A 17811-nucleotide genomic window follows, 5' to 3' on the forward strand; every position below is an offset into this window, starting at 1 on the left:
TAAACCGACTAATTTAACGGAGAATTACCAATGTGGAGGTGGGCGAACTTCACAATTATGGGGTTTTGGACAGTAGAGACGCTCTTGAAAAATTTCCAAGAGGACCCTTCCCCCGTCCTTGAACCTGGCTTTACAATTCTCTTCACTCTTTGGGATAGGGGAGCGGGTAGAACCTATTTTAGATTGAGGTCGTTCATTTGAGCATTTCCCCTTTACTTATTTTGGGACCTTTAACGACCAAATGCCGAGAAACAGATCCTTAATTACGGTTCCGGGATCTCGAAAGGCCTGTAAAATCCTGCTTCCGCATCTTCATCCTTTCTTCGGGTATTGGGATCTTTTTTAAAAATGTGTATTTCTGGCGGAGGGGGCATGGAGTGAGGTTCAGAACAGCAGAGCCAGGCTGACGGATGCTTCTTTCGCGGGAGGCTTGGCTTGCGGGACTCCGGGTCGGGGCCGCACGGGCTGCCAGGCGGGCTCCGGGCAACAAGGGCGCGGCTGCGGACTGGCGGGCGGACCCCGGGGAGGGGCTTCACGGAGGCGCCGCGGCCGGAGCGGAGCGGAGCCGCCCGGGCTGGGCGCGCAGCGCTGCCGGGCGGGCGGTGGCGCTGCGGAGGCGGTGGCCGAGGCCGACGGGCGCGGAGGAGGGGCCCGAGGCTGGGGCGGCTGGTGGCAGCTGCCTCAGTGACGACTGCCGGCATCGCGGCGACCTGAGGAGATCAAGCCGCAGGCCCCGCCGTCGCCACCACTCCCGCCAGTCTTCCTTCTCCGCTCCCGGCCGGGGCGTCAGGAATGGGCCCCAATCGCCGTGGGCCCCGCACCCTGCGTCGCCCGTAGGCCCCAGTAGCCGGAGGCCGACCGGCCTCCCACTACCCCTCGCCCTAGCCAAGCCGTCCCCACCCCAAATCCCCGGGAAGGAAGATGAGGGAGACGGGCCCGGCGCTTAGCAGCCAGAGCAGCAGCAGCAGCAGCAGCGGTCGGGGGAGGGTGTTTCGCCGTTTCCTCTCAGCCGCCAGGACAAGATGGCAGCGGCCGCGGAGAGGGGCTGAGCCCGGGCTGAGTGGTGCCGCCTGCTGAAGCGCCTGGCTCCCGGTCCCCGGCACGGCCCTGCGCCCCACCCCGGACATGCTCAGGGCTGCGGCCGCCCGAAGAGGAGAGAGCGCGGGCCTCTAGGAAGGTAAGGGAGTCGAGCGAGGGGCGCCGCCACCCCGGGGTGGGGGGATCGGCTCCGTCTGCGGGCTCCGCGGCCAGCGGACCCCAAGCCTGACCCGGGCCTGGCCCGACACCTCCGGCGCAGCCCGCACTCATTGCGCGTCCCGTGCCCCATCCGCATCCCCAGCGCTCTCGTGCTCCCAGTTTCCGCCCTAGCCCCTGCAGTGTGGCCCGGTATGAGCCGCTCCCTCGAAGCCGGCGCCACGCCAGGCCCTGGGCCGCCGGACGCGGGGGCCGTAGCCTCCGGGAAGCCGCGCCTGGCCGGGGCCCGGGGGCCTCGGCCCCCCCCTCCCCCTGCCAAGGTTGCGCAACGGCTCTTCCCAGCAACCGAAGTTTTGTTTAGTCCCACGGGGAGCCTCTCTTCCCCCTCCGCAGTCCTAGGCCGTAACTACGGAGATCCCTTTCCTTTCATTAAGGGGAACAAACACAAACGCGCAGGCACGCAGCTTGAGCACCCCAGCCGATGGCCGCGTCCCGGGCTTTGTGGCCCCGTCCCCAGCGTCGCGGAGCAGCGGGTTTGCAGGGTGTCAACTCTGGGGACGTGCGTGCGTGTGTGTGATTGTTGGGGAGGAGAAATGTGATCCGCGGCTCCGCGTCCCCAGCGGCGGCGGGAGGAAGGCGTGGCGGCCGCGCGGCGGGGCTGTTGCCGGCTTCTCTCGTTATGGTGGCTGCCGCCCGCTTCCCTTCGCCGCACTGGGAGAACTGGCGGAAAGACTTTGGATGAAAATGTCTGTTTCTCTGTCGGGAGGGAGACGGCTGTTGTAAAATGGTATGTGGCTCTCGGGGAATCCTGTTCCCCAGTCTCATCTCTGCTTGAGGAATTGCGCTGAAAAGTGTGTGCGTAAATTACCTTGGACTTGTTACAGAGTAGTCGTAACACGTTCAGGCCTTGAACCGTGTTTTCACAACCTCTTACTGCCCTGTTAGGGAATTTGTTTTTCCACCTGTCAGTTGGCTGCTTCTAATTATAATAAGGGGCTTCTATTAGCAACAGCAAAAAATTTCAGTTTATCGTCCAGTTTAGAGGGAAAGCGCATGGTTGGCTCTATTGTAAACTTTGTTTTGATGTCTGTCTGGTACAGGGCCGGAAAAGTTAGCTGGCAAACCAGTCTGTGCGTGTGCTTTTGCGTACTTTCTAGTAGTTTGGAGATCTGCTGACACTTTTTCCCTTTTTGCTATTTTAGGTATTTGCTTTTAGCTGTAGCTTCTGAAGTGGGAGTACTTATATTCATTCAAACCATCTCAGTTAATTTCAAAGTTTTAGTTGCTGGGCTCTTTAAAATTTTTAAAGAGGTTTCCTTTCTGATCAAATTTTTGATGAAAAGTCTTGAGCCGTAACGGTGGTTACTGCTTACCCAACTAAGACATTTTAATCCTATATTATTTAATTTTTCAGAAGCTGGTGAAGTCTCACCATATGTTTGATAAGTCTAGATTCTGCTTATGTTTGCAAGTGCAGTGCTAATTTTATACAATGAGCAATGATAAGGTTTAGATAGGTCATGATTAAACTTAGTATTTTAAGTAAACAAAATATGACTGACCTTTTGTAAAAAAAGTTTTCATAGTTTTATTGATTATCTTATGCTTTCGTGCCACTTATCAGTAATTGCAATTTTACCAGCCAGATACAGTTATTTAGTTTTAAGTCAATGAAATATTTCTTGGTGTATTTATGGCTGCATTCATAAAGTGTAGAGGACTTTTATTTCTGAACTATAATGCTTAACCTGTTTGAGATTTATTTTTCTTTTTTGAAATTTACTTATTTAAAATTTATGTTAAGGCAGAGATGTGTTGAAATATTTGTGATGTTTGGGCATGTCGTTTTTTTTTTTTGTACTTATGGAAAAATTTGTTCCTTAATTCCCCCCTCCGCCGCCCGCCCCCCGCCCCAAGGGGATCTCTTCTAAGAAAAAAGTATTTGTGGAGAACCTTAGATTAAAACTGTTGTAAAAAAGTAAGATGAGTTTGAAATCTAGAACAGAACTGGCCATTAAATGTTTCAACTTTATATTTGGGCATTGCTGACTACAGTAGCTAAACATACATATTAGGCAAGCAGATCATAACATGATAAGTCAGCCTTACTTAGTTTATTGTCAAAATATATTTTCCATTGAACTAGTCATTACCTTGCTTATAAACTGGTCATTGGCTTTTGGGCATGGGATTTTAGAGTCACATTAAAATGGATGGTTTATATGAGATACTTCTTCTTGTAAACATGTTTGAAAAGAAGCTGTAGATCATACTCTTAACTTTTTGGATACCATAAAATAGGGTGTAAATTACAGACGTAGGTTGCTGTTGCAAGTATGGCGTGGGCACATAGGTTTTTATGTTTAATGCAAGATATGGAGAGCCTCCCTGCACCCCCTGCAACTTAAAAAAGCAGCAGCTATCAAATTAATTTTTTGATTGAACTTTTGTTTTTAATATTTGATGCATGAACCTGAAAGCATATGGAAAGGAGGAAAGGGAAAATGTAAATTTCAGAATGCCGCAATATTATTTTTCAGACCTGATTCACATCCATTTCATGGAATGCTAGTTTGCATGTTATTTTTTATTTGAATGCTAGTACGACTTATCCTGGTAACTTTTGAAGTTAACTTTATTTTACCAGGTAAGAGAGTTAACTTATTAAATGTTATTTTCATAGCAACAGTTTACCAAGTATGATGATAAGGTAAATTAGAATTGCACTATTGGTGGTTAATTCAAAGGCATAAAAATGTAGTTCCCATTGGAACCTCACATTTAAGTTTGGAGATGAAAAGATGTCATGGTAATATTTAGATTCAAAGATATTCTAAGGAAATTCTCCATATTTAAAAATCCTTCCAGAAGTTGTTATTCCTGACTCTTAACTCTTAGAGGACACAGAATAACTTGATTTATCGTTGCCAAAATAAGTATTCATGTTGTAGCTGTCCTGGTTTTCTGATGTCCAAAGTTGAGACTCCCAATGTGGTATGTTTAACTTGGAAGTTACTTCTGAAGACAAACTACTAAAACTTTGTTAAAATGGATGACTCTATCAGTGTGTTTATTTTTTAAAAGGTATTATTCCCCCCCCACCCCACACTTTTCACTGGGATGTAGTATTTCTCTTTTTTAACTTGCTGAAAGCTTTGTCATGGAGAATCTTTTGTGATACCGGTGTAAGTCTAAAGGGGGTATATGTATATATATATATATACATAAAATATATATTATATATAAAAAAATATATAAAATATATATTATATAAATATATAATATATAAAATATATATTATATAAATATATAATATATAAAATATATATTATATAAATATATAATATATAAAATATATATTATATAAATATATATGTATTTTTTTTCTTTTTAAACTTTTAGGTTCAGGGGAGCATGTGCAGGTTTGTTATATAGGTAAACTTGTGTCATGTGTGTTTGATGTACGGATTATTTTGTCACTCAGGGACTAAGCCTAGTGCCCAATAGTTATTTTTTCTGCTCTTCTCCCTCCTCTCATCCTCCACCATCTGGTAGGTCCCAGTGTCTGTTGTTCCCTTCTTTGTGTCCATGTGTTCTCATCATTTAGCTTCCACTTATAAGTGAGAATGTGTGGTATTTGGTTTTCTGTTCCTGCATTATTTATTAAGGATGATGGCCTCCAGCCCCATCCATGTTCCTGCAAAGGACATGACATCATTCTTTTTTTATGGCTGCATAGTATTCCATGGTACATATGTAGCATATTTTTAAAAAATTGAGTCTTCCCATTGATGAACATTTAGGTTGATTCCATGTCTTTGGCCTTGTGAATAGTGTTACAGTGAACATATACATGCATGTGTCTTTATGATAAAACAATGTATATTTCTTTGGATATATACCCAGTAATGGGATTTCTGGGTCCAATGGTAGTTCTGTTTTTAGCTTTTTGAGGAGTCACCACACTGCTTTCCACAGTGGCTGAAGTAATTTACATTCCCACCAACAGTGTATCAGCCTCCCCTTTTCTCTGCAACCTCATCAGCATCTGTTATTTTTTGACTTTTAATAATAGCCACTCTGACTGGTGTGAGATGGTGTCTCATGGTTTTGATTTGCATTTCTGTAATGATCAGTGATAACCTTTTTTTCATGTGCTTCTTGGCCACACGTATGTCTTTTGAAGAGTGTCTGTTCATGTGTAAAGGAATTATTTTAAATGTCCTAACTGGTTCTGGATCCAGCTGCTTAAAAATATATATCTTGCCTAATACTTAAGCAACTTATATTAAGAATATATATTTGGAGAAGTACTGAGTCAGTGGAGGCTTTTAGGATAGTCAGTACTTATGTGGCCTACTTAAGGAAGAATGTCACTTCTTTTGGTTGGCTTGGTATGTAGTTAAGAGTGGTTTGGAGGAAGAACAACTTAATATTAGTGTGCTGCTTCTGTAGCTTTGCCATAGATGTTCTTTGGGACCTTGTCTTAGTCACTTGTAGGACAAAGATAGAATAGATATTTGGAGGATGTATGTTACACATTTATAAGTTTGTCAAATGAAACCTTGAGCTTTTTGGCAGACCAGGCTGTTCTCAGTTGATACTTGGAACATATGTTACTAAACAAAGGCAGCATATTGTCTGGATTCTGAGACACCACTGTTATGCCAGGGACCTAGAGCCTCTGTTCTTACTGTGTGGAAATTAAAACAACTGGATAAGTATTGTCAATATGTATTGTATTTTTAGGACAGCATTTGTGGTTTGGAGACAGTTAAGTTATTAAGCAGATTTATTTTGTCTTTTATATTTGGCAGTTAATGCCAAGTTAGTACTTGAGAAGGCTCTTTTCAACAGAAAGTCCTTGAAATGGAGCAAACTGAGGACCATATTTTTGACCTTAAATGTATTTTGTTACTTTAAACTAATTTCTCTAATTTTTATATTTGACCTTTTCTCTTTTTATATTTATTTTTTCTATTTTTGTATTTATTTTTTCATTTACAGACAGGGTTTTGCTCCATGGCCTGGGCTGGAGTATAGTGGTATGATCATAGCTCACTGCAGCCTCAACCTCCTGAGCTCAGGAGATCCTTCTGCCTCAGTCTCCAAATAGCTGAGACTACAGGAGGTATCGCCACCATGTCTGCTAATTTTTTCATTTCTTTTTTTGTCTTTCTAATATGGTCTTGCTGACACCTTGAATTTTTTCATTTTTTGTAGAGACGGGGTTGTGCTTTGTTGCTCTGGCTGGTCTTGAACTCCTGGGCCCAAGCGATCCTTCTGCCTTGGCCTCCCAAAGTGCTGGGATCACAGGCATGAGCCACTGTGCCCGGCCCAATTTCTCTAATTTTCTAAAATAATGAGACCTTTCCCATTCTGTAGGAGACTGAGTGGGAGAGTGGGTGGTGAGGCAGGGGAGACTGGACAGTAGAAGGGAGAAGAGCTTGGTTTAATTGGATTTGGGAGACTGAAATCTGCTTTAATTAATTAATTAATTTTTGAGACAGGGCCTCGCTCTGTCACCAGGCTGGAGTGCAGTGGTGCGATCTTGGCTCACTACAACCTCCGCCTCCGGGATTCAAGTGATTCTCATGTCTCAGCCTCCTGAGTAGCTGGGATTACAGGTGCCTGCCACCACACCTGGCTAATTTTTGTATTTTTAGTAGAGATGGGATGTTGCCATGTTGTCCAGGGTGGTCTCAAACTCCTGGCCTCAAGTGATCTGCCCACCTTGGCCTCCCAAAGTGCTGGGATTACAGTAAGCCACCGCGCCTGGCTGCTATGATTTTAAATGTCCAAGTTGCTGGAGCCCAGAGTTCACTTAGTGAAAAATTGTAATAGCTTGAGGGAAAGATTAAGTCAGTAACCTGCTAAGTGATCAGTCTTGTGAAATAATAGCATCTCGTTTATCATCCTTGACCTCAGTTTTTAAAATCCCTCCCCCAACCCCTTCCTCTTTCTGTCTTTTGTTTCTTCAATCTGAGAGACTTTTCCTTAAGGTGGAGTTTGGGGGAAGATAAGCTTTTTCTACAATTAAAACAAAAAAAAGTCTTATGTTCCAGGACTAATCTGAAGCTGCAAGTGTGAAGACTATAGAACATAATATTGCTGTTAAAATGAGTTTGAGTTATAGGATATATCCTTTTAGTTTCTGGAGATCTTAAAAAATAAAACTAAGATACATCATGTATGAATTAAAACTCAGACTTCTGATATCTATGTCTGTCACACAGTCCTTTTCACCTTCTTCTGAGATAAATATCTCTTAAAGACTAGATTTCTAGGTACACTTTCACCTTGCATTTTCTTCGCTGCTAACCTTGTCTTTTTTTTTTTAAACAAAAAGGTCACACTTAAAGAAAAGTGGATATTTAGAAAAGCATAATAAAGGAAAATGTAGTATTTGCTCATTTGAGCTGTACTTCTAAGTTGTGAAAGACTTATTCTTTCATATAATTCTTGATCATGTTGAATGCCAAGGATTGCCAAGGCTGGTGAGATAGAATTTCTTTTTATTTTGAGGAATTGTTTATGCTGGAACACCTTTTCCCATCCAAGTACTGATGAGGTCTGACCCTGCTTAGCCTCCAAGATCAGGGAAGTTCCAAGATCAGAAACTTTTCCATTTCTAATCTAGTTGGAAAAAAAACAGTTTAGATTTGATAGGCATTGAAATCAATAGAGTATGAGGCGAGCTCCTCACCCTAAACATTTTGTAGCTTTTATAAATTATATTTGATTTAATATGGATTACCAAGAAAATTGTCTTAAGAATGCTAGAAAATAAAAACTTGGCTGTATTTGGCTAGACAGTTATTTTACTGTGGAAATTTTAGAAAGTATTTGATTTGCTAAAAACAAAAAATGTTTATTTCAAATTCTTTAACTTCCCCCTACTTGGTTGTATATTATTTATAAGCATACAAAATATTTTAGAGTTTTTAAAAACAAAATAGTGAACTTGAAAACATTTGCAGGAAATAACTTTGCTTATTAAATATTTCCTACCCTATAAATTGGCATATAAAGGCCTAAAGGTGCCAATTTTAAAATCTGTTTCAACTTTTTAAAAGCATATTTCAATTACATGTTATCTCTTTAATAATACAGAGAGTCTGGTAGGTTTGGTAAACTATCCGACTTTAGATATATAATGCTACAGTTTTAAATAGTTAATGAGATAGATTAGAGTGATAACATTGAAAACTGAACCTGACTTTCTAGACATTTCTTCCAAAGAATGACTTAAATTAATACTTCTGAAGGCTCTAGGTATGTAATTTATTACAATTTCTATTGAGTTTAAATAGGGTATAGTGACATAAAATCACAATGAAAATTACAGGTTATGCTGCTATATAACCTATAGCTATGATGCTGTGCTATATTCTCAAAGCCAAATAAGAATGTTTTGGGCCAACTTCTAATAAGACATTTTCAATGGAGACAGTAAGATGTCTCTGCAGTATATTGGTTGTAGTTTTGTATTTTAAAGTTAGGTAAGAATAATATTGGGTTCAAAAATAGTGGATTTGTAATCATTGTTTAATGTGCTTTAAATATTTTTTGTAGCTGATGACAGACTGTGGCCACAAAAAAGATAGAAATTTTATTATGACAGATAATGATAAAGTATTTGTATGAAAACTATTTATCTTATTGGCCAGGCACGGTGGCTCATGCCTGTAATCCCAGCACTTTGGGAGGCTGTGGCGTGTGGATCGCTTGAGCACAGGAGTTCAAGACCAGACGGGGCAACATGGTGAAACCCCATCTCTACAAAAAATACAAAAACTAGCTGGGCATGGTGGTGTGCACCTGTAGCCCCAGCTACTGGGGAGGCTGAGGTGCGAGATTACTTGAGCCCAGGAGGTCGAGGCTGCAGTAAGCTAAGATCGTACCACTGCAATCCAGCTTGAGTGATGGAGCGAGACCTTGTCTCAAAAAAAAAAAAAAAAAGCAAAATGGGCCGGGCACGGTGGCTCACGCCTGTAATCCCAGCACTTGGGGAGGCCGAGGCGGGTGGGTCATGAGGTCAGGAGGTCGAGACCATCCTGGCTAACGTGGTGAAACCCAGTCTCTACTACAAACAAAAAAAATTAGCTGGGTGTGGTGGCGGGCACCTGTAGTCCCAGCTACTCGGGAGGCTGAGGCAGGAGAATGGCGTGAACTCGGGAGGTGGAGTTTGCAGTGAGCCGAGATTGAGCCACTGCACTCCAGCCTGGGCGACAGAGTGAGACTCCATCTCAAAAAAAAAAAAAAAAGAAAACAAACTTATTTTATCTAGTATATATTTGAACGTCCACTAAGTGCAAGGTACTGTGCAGTGAACGAAGAGACTAACACGTGGTCCCAGCTTTGAGCAAGTATATGATAAGTGAAATTAGCTGAATACTGTAAATTTTCTTTTATATTTGTATATGTGCACCTAAGTTAGAAAAACACTGCTTAAGAAAAATGATTAACAATAGCACATTCAAACTTCTAGGCTGTTTACTTTATTAAATATGAAATATTTAAATAAATGATATTAAAATAGTAGCATTCATGTTAAAGTTGTGTGTTATTCACTGCTGTTCTTGCAGTGGGTAAAATCAAAATAAGTCATTGAAAAATATGAACACTTCTGTAATCCCAGCACTCTGGGAGGCTGAAGTGGGTGGATCCCTTGAGGCCAGGAGTCTGAGACCAGCTTGTGCAACATGCAGAAACCTTTTCCTACCGAAAAACAAAGAAAATATAAAAATTATTCAGGCATGGTGGTGCATGCTTGTGGTCCTAGCTATTGGAGAGGCTGAGGTGGGAGGATTGCCTGAGCCCAGGGAGGTCGATGCTGCAGTAAGTAAACCATGATTGCGCCACTGCACTGTAGCCTTGGAGACAGAGTGAGACCTTATCTCAAAAACAAACAAACAAAAAACCAAAAAACCCTAATTTTTAACTTTATTCATTTTTTTTTAAACTTTGCCAAGTCCTGATGGAAAAAAATATTACCAGTTTTATCTTGTGACAAGTGTTTTCATTAAGGCTAATCAGTTTTATAGTTGAAGTATCTTATAGAGATAAACTGTATGTTAATTTAAATAAAGGAAGGTCATATTTCTCAGATGTGGCTAGTAATATAGTTCTCTTGTTTTCTCGTGGTTTTTTCTTCTGGACCTGTACAGTTTTCACATTGCCTGAGGGAATTCTATTAGGCTTGCCCTTTCTAGCTATATTTCCTTTCTCCTAAATTTAGAATGTAGAGCCCTTTAAACCTCATTCCTATGCCAACCTGTGGAAAGTAAACAAAAGGCGAAAACATTTCCAGTTTTTTGTTTTTTGTTTTTTTTTTTTTGAGATGGGGTCTTGCTCTGTCCCCCAGGCTAGAGTGCAGTGGCACGATCTGGGCTCACTGCAACCTCTGCCTCCTGGGTTCAAGCGATTCTCCTGCCTCAGCCTTGAGATTACAGGCAACTGCCACCATGCCCGGCTAATTTTTGTATTTTTAGTAGAGACAGGGTTTCACCATGTTGGTCAGGCTGGTTTGGAACTCCTGACCTCAGGTGATCTGCCCACCTTTGCCTCCCAAAGTGCTGGGATTACAGGCATGAGCCACTGTGCCCGGCGCACATTACAAGGTATTTTTAAGAATGTTGAACCTGCTAGCTGTAACTTACTTGAAACCACTACACAAAAGGAATATTATTATTATTATTATTATTATTATTATTTGAGACGGAGTCTCGCTCTGTCCCCCAGGCTGGAGTGCAGTGGCGTGATCTCGGCTCACTGCAAGCTCTGCCTCCCAGGTTCACGCCCTTCTCCCGCCTCGGCCTCCTGAGTAGCTGGGACTACAGGCTCCCGCCACCACGCCCAGCTAAAATCTTTTTGTATTTTTAGTAGAGATGGGGTTTCACTGTGTTAGCCAGGCTGGTCTCCATCTCCTGACCTCGTGATCCGCCCGCCTCGACCTCCCAAAGTGCTGGGATTACAGGCATGAGCCACCGCACCCGGCCGGAATATTATTTTTGTATTTCATTTATGTAAGTTAAAAGTGTGTTTAACTTGGAGTCCTTAAAAGCAGAGATGTGAAAATGGCAAGTATTTTATTGTTTGGCTCCTAGTACAATTGTATATAATACAGTATTCTTGGCCAAGCTTGGTGGCTCAAACCTTTAATCCCAGTACTTTGAGAGACTGAGGCCGGCAGACCACCTGAGCTCAGGAGTTCAAGACCAGCCGGACCAACATGGTGAAACCCCATCTGTACTAAAAATACAAAAATCAGCCGGTGGGCGCCTGTGGTGGTGGGCGCCTGTGGTGGTGGGCGCCTGTAATCTCAGCTGCTCCGGAGCCTGAGGCAGGAGAATTGCTTGAACCCAGGAGGCGGATGTTACAGTGAGCCAAGATGGTGCCACTGCACTCCAGCTTGGGCGACGAGTGAAACTCCATCTCAAAAACAAATAAGCAAACAAACAAAAAACAGTATTCTTAATTAAATTTGACAATTTGGCAACATTTTGATATTTTATACATGTGTATTTAAAATTGAATTCTGGGCTGGGTGTAGTGGCTCAAGCCTGTAATCCTAGCACTTTAGGAGGCTGAAGTGGGAGGATTGCTTGAAGCCAGGAGTTCAAGACCAGCCTGGGTATATAGTGAGACTCCATCTCTATAAAAAATACAATTACCTGAGTGAGGTGGTGCATACCTGTAGTCCTAGCCACTCGGGAGACTGAGACAGAAAGATCATTTGAACCTAGGAGTTAGAGGCTGCAGTGAGCTAGAATTGCACCACTGCATTGCACCTTGGACAACAGAGTAAGACTCCGTCACCAAAAAAAAAAAAAAAAAAAAAAAAAAAAAAAAAAAAAAAAAAAAAAATTAAAAAAAGAATCTTGTATGAAAAGGTGTTTGGTATGATAACATGATTAATTGCCAGTAGCCTTGAACAGAAAATTTTCGGGAGTGTTTGCCTTATGAGTTGCCTTCTCTAAGCCTAGTGTGGCATTTCTGAAACTATTTCTAGTGGCCACTCTATAATTTCTCCTTAAAGTATCTCAAAATCTGAAATCTCCTTAAAGTATCTCACATCTGAAGGTCTATCTAGCTTGAAATGATTTTGCATTAATTCTATTGGAAGAAAATGAAATACCTCAACTTCCTAACCTATTAGAAGTTAATATATAACATTTTTGGGAATGTTATACTTTCATTTAAAAATATGAAATCGTATCTGAACTGTTCCTTAAGTTTAGGGACCATGCTCTTATCTGTTTTTATGTTCCCTAAAGTGTATAATAGATGTTGGAAAACAAATATATTACTATTATAAAAGGAGTCAAATACAGACATATGATACTTAACTTACATACCTTAATCAACGTGTAGCATCTTTATTGCATAGCTTGGCAGGTACCTGACCGAGCGGTTGTGAACGTGTCATCGACAAACTTAGTTTCTCAAAACCCTCCTTTACTCCTGCCTCTTTTTTTACTTCTAACAGATGAGTCGCTTTCCTTGATAAAGGTCAGTAGGTATGACCTTCTCCCAGATTTCCAACCCTTTACCTCTGGACTTAATTCCAACAGTACACACTTTGGGATTTCACTCCTCTCTCAAGGAAAGAAACATCTCTTCATTCCCCCAAGATTACTCACTATTTTCCATGTGGGCTTCATCCAGAATTGTGTTTTTCAACAGCTGGAGCTTGTCCAAAAACTTAAAGTTCTGTTTTTTTTCCTGCTTTTTTTTTTGACAGGTAAAATTATATATATTTATTGTGTTCAACATTGACTCTTTTTCCTTCAGCTTTTTAACATGCCCAAGTATCTGAGATCTTAAGCAACCATCTTTTAATTGTGCCTCTTCAAGTCTAGGGTCCTCTGTTTCTTTTTCTGTTTCTTCTAAACTTCTTAAATGTGTTCTCTGGCCTCTACTTGGATTTCTGTTCACTTCATAGCCTTTGGCAGTATAGTTCTGTCTATGCCACTTTAATGAGATTGCTCCTACTAAGCTCCCCTGTATTTTTTTTTATTTATAGTTTATGTATTCCTTCAGATAATTGTTTACAGTGTCCCCTACTCAGTTCTTAGCTTTCAACCCATATTTTGAACCTCCTATTCATTTCCGTATTTTTCCCTTACAGGTACCTCAGAATTACCTTATTTCTAAATCCTTTGCCTAGATTCCCTATCTAGCATCCTCATTTCTATTGCCCTGTGTGTGTGTGTGTATACATGTATATGGTTTTTTATTTTTTTTTTAAGACAGTTTCGCTTTCGTTGCCCAAGCTGGAGTACAGTGGCGTGACCTTGGCTCACTGCAACCTCTGAATCTCAGGTGAAAGTGATTCCTCTGCCTCAGCTTCCCGAGTAGCTGGGATTACAGGCACATGCCATGACGCCTGGCTAATTTTTTGTATTTGCAGTAGAAATGGGGTTTCACCATGTTAGCCAGGCCGGTCTCAAACTCCTGACCTCAGGTGATCCACCTGCCTCATCCTCCTGAAGCGCTGGGATTACAGGCGTGAGCCACCACGCCTGGCCTGCCTTTTGTTTATGTTTGAAACCTTATTTATTTATTTATTTATTGTTTTTTTGAGACGGAGTCTGTCACCCAGGCTGTAGTGCAATGGCGCGATCTTGGCTCACTGCAACTTCCGCCTGCTGGGTTCAAGCAATTCTCTTGCCCCAGCCTCCCAAGTAGCTGGGATTACAGGCGCCTGCCACCACGCCCGGCTAAGAAAATTGAGAATGTATGAAAACTTACAGTAAAAATAAGATATTAAAAAGAAAGAATGTGTAACAACTGTATGAAACTGCTTATTACAACTTTATATGAACAGTGAAAAAAATTGGAAAAAAAGCAGTCCAGCAAATTATGATATGCACATAGGATAGAACATTATGCTGCTATTTAAAATAATAATAGTTGATTAGAGTCTGGGTGTGGTGGCTCATGCCTATAATCCCAGCACTTTAGGAGGCCGAGGTAGGTGGATCACTTTTGCACAGGAGTGCAAGACCAGCCTGGGCAACATGGTGAAACCCTGTCTCTAATTAAAAAAAGAATAAAAAATGTGATAAGAAAAAGAATAAGAGGAAACATTGTTATATCCAGTTATCATGTATTTTAATTTTAAGCATATGATAAAACATTTAACTGACTTGAAGGAATTAGGTTCTTTTCCCTGAATATTTTGTAATTTTATAGTAATTGAATAACTTCAAAATGATTGCTATACTGAAATTTAACCTCTTGTTAATGTGAATGATATATCTTTTCATGATTTTATGGCAAAATACTTTAAGTTTTATATTAGTCTAGTATACCAATTCCTAGCAGTATGATTCCAGGTAAATGATACTGCCTTAGTGGTAATTTTTATTCACTCAAATTGCAAGGTTCTATGAATAAATAGCATTCTAAGTGTTTGTTAATATGATAAATAATGATATAAATGTTTTGGCGTATTTCATCCTGTATAGTGAATATGCAATCATTATTTTCATATCTGAGATTCTATCTAGTTTCTTGTGCAAATGCCTAAAAAATGGTGGCTGGGTGTGGTGACTCACGACTGTAATCTCAGCACTTTGAGAGGCCAAGGTGGGCACATTGCTTGAGCCCAAGAGTTTGAGACCAGCCATGGTGAGACCCCATCCTAACAAAAATACAAAAAATTAACCGGGTGTGGTGGCATGAGCCTGTAATCACAGCTACCAGGGAGGTTGAAGTGAAAGGATCACTTGAGCCCTGGTGGTCTAGGATGCAGTGAGACATGATTGTGCCACTGCATTCCAGCCTGGGCAACAGAGCAAGACCCTGTCTCAAAATAAATAAATAAATAAAGTCAATTTTAGTTACTATTCGAGAATAGATTTCTAATCAATAAACTGTAACTACTTTGCAGCCATTTTCAGTCTAATGAGGAAGCACATTTTTATTTATGGGATCAATGGCTACTTAATTTTAAACTTAAAATGTGTTAGCTGTTAGTTACATATGCAACTTAAATTTAAACTTTCTTAATATCTTTCTTTTTTATACATTGATGGTGTATTTAAAAAAATCGCTTCAGCCAGATAATTATGAAGAAAACTATTTTTATCATTATCATTATAGTTCTGATATGTATGGTTTTTAGTATCATGCATTGATAGTGTGACTTTTTACACTAACATAAAGAAAAAATCTGTTTTTCTATGACACTTTCAGTGGAAGAAAAATAAATCTGTAGCCTTGCTAAGTCTATCTCAATTTGTGGTTTTAATGCACAGCTTATAAGCAACTCAAAAAATGTGTCACTTAAAGTTAATGATTAGATGTAGTTAGGGCCAGATAGAAGCAGTTGTAATAGATTTTTAAGAATTCAATGTCGTGGCCGGGTGCAGTGGCTCACGCCTGTAATCCCAGCACTTTGGGAGGCCGAAGCAGGTGGATCACTTGAGATCAGGAGTTAGAGACCAGCCTGGCCAACATGGTGAAACCCCATCTCTACTAAAAATTCGAAAGATTAGCCGGGCGTGGTGGCAGTTGCCTGTAATCCCAGCTACTCAGGAGGTTGAGGCAGGAGAATCGCTTGAACATGGGTGGTGGAGGTTGCAGTGAGCCGAGATCGCGCCACTACACTCTAGCCTGGGCGACAGAGTAAGACTCCGTCTCCAAAAAAAAAAAAATAATAATTCAGTGTCGTTTCTTTGTGGGTACTGTCTTGAGAAGCTGCTTGTTTTCTTAACTCTTCAGATTTTTGTAAATTACATTGTTGTTCTTTAGTTTTTCTGGCTTTCCTAAGGAGACCTGTTGCAAGTTTCTGCTGTATCACCTTCCTCAAAGTTGTCATAAGAATGAGAGAGATCTTTCTCCTTTCCTTTTTCCTTTTTTCCTTCCTTTTTCCTTTTTTCCTTTCCCTTCCCTTCCCTTCCCTTTTCCTTTTTCCTTTATTCTTTTTTCTTTGTTTTTGATGAAGTCTCATTCTGTTGCCGAGGCTGAAGTGCAGTGGTGCAATCTCGGCCTTTCCTCCTTCTCTCCCTCCCTCCCTCCTCCCTCCCACCCTTCCTCCTCCCTCCCTCCCTCCCTCCCTTCCTCCCTCCCTCCTTCCTCCTTCCTTCCCTCCCTCCCTCTTTCTTCCTCCCCTCCCCTCCCGTTCCCTCCTGTCCCCTGTCGAGATGAGGTCTTGCTTTGTCACCCAGGCTAGAGTGCAGTGGCAGGCACTATCATAGCCAAGCAACCTCAAACTCCTGGGCTCAAGGCATCCTCCCAAGTAGCTGGGACTATAGGTGTGTGTCACCGTGCCTGGCTAATTTTTTTTTTTAAATAGAGATGGGGTCTTGCCATCTTGCCCAGGATGATCTTAAACTCTTGGGCTCAAATGATCCTCCTGCCTACGCCTCCCTATTGTCTCCGACTTGATACCAGAGAGTTTCCTGAAGCCATTGTAAAGGGCCATCCTCAGTTGACAAGATATAAGTGACAGTTAAACTTTGAAAATTAAAAAGAGTATTTCCACATTAGAAAGGCTTTGGGCTGGGTGCGGTGGCTTACGCCTGTAATCCCAGCACTTTGGGAGGCCGAGGCGGGCGGATCACGAGGTCAGGAGATCGAGACCATCCTGGCTAACACGGTGAAACCCCGTCTGTACTAACAATACAAAAAGAAATTAGCCAGACGTGTGGTGGCAGGCACCTGTAGTCCCAGCTACTCGGGAGGCTGAGGCAGGAGAATGGCGTGAACCTGGGAGGCGGAGCTTGCAGTGAGCCGAGATCACGCCACTGCACTCCAGCCTGGGCGACAGAGTGAGACTCTGTCTCCACAAAAAAAAAAAAAAAGATTTTGGACAATACTTTGCAAAATTCCTTAAAAAGGGCATTTATATAAAGTGGAATGTCTGGCAACTACAGCCTGAGTAGAAAGAAAACATAATTGTAGAAATTAAAAAAATACTTTGAATTTAGCAGTATAAGACATATTAGGACCCTATAGGATCTTAATAGAATTTGGAAAATAGAAACAGTTGACTTTTCTATTCAACTTATTTTTTCCAGGCCCCACAATGTCTTTCATAAAGATTTTTAAAAACTGAAAGTACTATACTCAAGCTTATGCAGCTGTAAATAACTGAAAGTACTATACTCAAGCTTATGCAGTTAAATATTTATCTTTTCAGCTCTTACAACTGAAAAACTGTTATGTGTCTGGCAAAGGAGATGGTAGCCACTGTTCTCATTCTGTTGGTTTTTAGAATTTTCATTCTTGTGTGATTTACATTACTGTAGAGTGATAATTCTCTTTCAGGTGTGAATATAGTGATGAGAATCTTAAGGTTGTTTAAGGTAAACCATACTTTTGAAAAGTTTTATAGAACCTGACCTTTGGTTCTCTACATGTTCATTTAGAGCTTTGAATCATTATCTCATACAAAAATCTTATTTGTTGGCAGATTTTTTCCTTTTTATTGCTGTCAGCAGTGGGCATTCGGTCAAATTATTAATCTAGGATTCCAGTTTACCTGTTGAGTTGTTTTAAAGGTAGATGATGTCAGGTGATCTTCTTGTAGGAATCATTTGACCTTTGCCTTCTTAATCTTTAATATTTTGTATTTATCTTTGTCTGAAAGTTACATAGATTTTC

The 17811-nt window shown here is 41.3% G+C and overlaps 1 protein-coding gene across 4 annotated transcripts in view; it reads left to right on the forward strand.

Annotated features, from left to right (window-relative positions):
* The first annotated feature begins 575 nt into the window (after positions 1 to 575).
* Positions 576 to 17811, forward strand: part of HIPK3 (homeodomain interacting protein kinase 3) — a 99970-nt gene continuing 82734 nt past the window's right edge. For 2 of the 4 annotated variants that reach the window (XM_034932379.3, XM_034932381.3), the window contains exon 1: positions 576 to 1177. The gene's annotated coding sequence lies outside the window, so the exon portion shown is untranslated. Of the gene's footprint in view, positions 1178 to 1522; positions 1982 to 17811 lie in introns of those variants that run through there. The other 2 variants (XM_008955865.4, XM_003830394.5) reach the window with 1 other exon arrangement.

The sequence above is a fragment of the Pan paniscus genome, chromosome 9 (assembly GCF_029289425.2).
Source record: "Pan paniscus chromosome 9, NHGRI_mPanPan1-v2.0_pri, whole genome shotgun sequence".
Lineage (NCBI taxonomy): Eukaryota > Metazoa > Chordata > Mammalia > Primates > Hominidae > Pan > Pan paniscus.